The sequence below is a fragment of the Rhinatrema bivittatum genome, chromosome 7 (genome assembly GCF_901001135.1).
Source record: "Rhinatrema bivittatum chromosome 7, aRhiBiv1.1, whole genome shotgun sequence".
Lineage (NCBI taxonomy): Eukaryota > Metazoa > Chordata > Amphibia > Gymnophiona > Rhinatrematidae > Rhinatrema > Rhinatrema bivittatum.
In genome coordinates, this window is record NC_042621.1 from 242,046,312 (window position 1) to 242,049,291 (window position 2,980).

The window sequence follows — 2,980 nt, forward strand, 5'->3', positions numbered from 1 at the left end:
AGCAACTGTCAACTGACTGTCAGTTTTCTTCCTTGCTTGAGGCATCTGGCATGAGTACTCCACAGAAGGGATGGGCATTCAGGAGAAACAAAATGGGACATTGGATGAAATTTTCTACTGTATTTCATTTCATTCTCAAAGTGAACCAACTAACAATCTGAAAAAAATTATTGATGTTCATGTTTCATTTTGAAAACAAAATTGATTCATTTGGCCTAGGCCTAGGTACAGACCAGAAGCCAGAGCCTCACCTGGGGAATAGGCCAAAACACAAACCAAGGACCTCGGCCTACACCTGAGTGCAACGACAGGGCCTAGGCCTGAAGCCAGAACCTCGCCTATACATAGGCTGCAACCCAGTGCAGGAGCCACGGCCTAAGCCCAAGCCTAATGCCAGGGTCTCGGGGCAGGCCCAAAGCCAGGACCTTGACAGAGACTGCAAACATGAAAAGAAATGTACCTGCCCAATCAGGGATCCAGCTTCATGGTCCAGGTCTAGGTCTAGGCCAGGACCTGGTCCCATGCCTGACACTGTGGCTAGGATTAGAGATCAGATTTCACTGCCGGGGCCTCGGCCCATTGTTGGGACCCAACCCAGAGGCCGGGTCCAGGCACCTGGGCCTCAGACCAGGGTCAGGCCCTTATCCTGTGCCCAGGTCTAGAGGTTTTATGGCCCATCTTTCTTCAGTGGTGAAATGATGCTTTCCCCTTGGGAGAGACCGGAGTTAAATTACTCCAGTGCATCCTCCCCAGCGGAGGGCACCATTTTGATATATGGCAACTAATTGTGATGCCACATATCAAAATGGTACCATCTGCTGAGGAAGAAGCACCAGGGTTAATTAAGTTTTGTGCCACCCAAACAGAGGGTATCATTTCACCGCTGAAGAAAAAAAGACAGGCCAGAAGACCTCCGAGGCCTGGGCCTAGGTTGTGGTGTCAGGATCCAGCTGCTGGATAGGATCCCAGCATCATGCCTGGGTCCAGCTTGAAGTCCCGGCTTTAGGACCCAGTCTCCAGACCAGGCATTGGCATCAGGCCAAGGTCCAAGTTTCAGGACCCGGCCTCCGGGTTAGGTCCTGGCATAGGGCCTGGGTCTGGACCCAGGCACTGGCCTAGGCTTATGCCCAGGCATCGGGTCCAGGCCTTGAAGCCTGGGCTTTATGTAAGTGACATCAGCCTATGCCCTATGCAAGGGCCAGACTTCAGCCCAGAGCTTGGCCTTGGCAATGGATACCCCTGGACTGGGTAAGTGGGATCATGGGAGGATCTTGGCCTTTGCATTTTTTCAGGTGGGGGGAAGGGGGGGGGGGGAGCTTTGGAAGCCCCATTTGATTTTTTCATTTTGTTATTTTTTTAAACTGTTTATTTTGGGGGTTTTTTTAACCAAATAAATGAAATAAATATTAGACAAAAAGAAATTCGCAAAAAATCAAACTCCCCAAAACAAAATGAAAAATGATACAACCATTTTTTCTTCTTCCCACTCCTTCTCCATAGTACTGCTCATGCTGAAAAAATAGCCTTTTTTATTACTTCTCTCCTTTCTTTGGAACCTCTGGCCTAGGCTTTGTTTCCTATCTGTCTGGTTTAGTATGTTCTTGAAGTGGTACTTGGCAATTCTGGGATCACCACTGGGGTCTACAATTTCCTAGCGTCCTTGTTACAGCTCCCTTCTCACTTTCTGCAGTGGCCTCAGTGATACCACAGCCCAGCCTCCATTCCAAAGTTCACAATGGCCAGCGATGGCACTTCTGCATTCTCAGACCTGGCCCACAGTGCTCAGTTTTGCAGCAGGAGCTAATCAGCAATGCTCTCTCTGCTGGACAGACTCTGCCTTTCTTCTGCCATGGTCTTCATCTGCAAATTGAGGTATGGCAAGAGAAGCAAGGAAAATAAAATAATAATAATTGACAATACAATGACATCCCCTCCAGTAACAGTGCACCACAACAGCCTTGTACCTCATTGGTACCAGCACCCCCCCTAATACAGGGAATACAGGTAAAAATAAAATGAGACCATTTTCAGCTGCTGTGTAGCTTGTGCTAGTTAGACAGATAAACATATCTGGCTAACTAGCAAGGTATACTCAGTGTGCGGCTAACTCTGCTCTCTCTCGTCCGCCCCTGGAATGCCCCCAATTTATGAAGCTAAATTCTAGCTATATAACTCATTATGCAGCTAGAATTTAACTGCATACGGCTTTCAATATTGCCGGAAGCCATTTAAACAGATATCACTTAGGCGAATAACTGAAAAGGTTTTTGAATATTGACCTCAAAACTTTTTTTTATTTTTTTTTTCCCCTGGTTACCTTTGGAAGGCAGAGATCCAGCATTACCAGCCTACCTTAGGTGAAAACAGGATGGAAATAAGTGAAGCAGTGTAATATCCCCTTCCTCTTAATCTTGCAGACTTGCAGGACCTGGTGGAAGGCATGAATTGAGGGGAGCTTGTTCATCTTCTGGGCTAGAAAGCGAGCTCATTACTGACTGTATAGGATTCACTGAGGCATGGCAGTGAATGTGGGATGTGTTGGGAGCAACTCAGCTCCTTAGGCCAGCAGGCTGATATACTTGCTGACATCTGATGCCCTGATTATACACCTGGGGAGTAATGATCTAGGCGATTAGTCCTGGTCTACAGTTGATCATAGGGACAATTTTCAAACGGGTTCTCTTTAAGCACAGGGACAGACACTTAGAGACCTTCATCTCCACCCCTTTGCAGGGGAAGAAACGGACAGGGCTAGGGCTAGGGCTGGGGCTGGGTCAGTAGGGTATACCTGAGCAGTATATTTTTCATTCCCCACATGAGCTTCCCAGAGAGGACTTTGCACTTGCAGCACCTGCCAAACCAACAGTTTTCAAAAGGAAACTCTGAGGGGAGTTTTCCTTTGAAAATCAACTTTCAGTCTCTGTAGGCACTGGCAGACTGATTAGCAGGTTTCTCAATATACAGATTTTTTTTCCTAAGA

General features: G+C 47.3%; 1 long non-coding RNA gene across 1 annotated transcript; it reads right to left on the reverse strand.

Annotated features, from left to right (window-relative positions):
* Nucleotides 1–1,404: 1,404 nt before the first annotated feature.
* LOC115095813 lies at nt 1,405–2,533 on the reverse strand. The gene is made up of 2 exons (XR_003857884.1): nt 2,353–2,533; nt 1,405–1,860 (listed from the first exon to the last, which is right to left on the reverse strand). It is a non-coding gene; the product is annotated as an uncharacterized LOC115095813 (long non-coding RNA).
* Between the last annotated feature and the right edge of the window lie 447 nt (nt 2,534–2,980).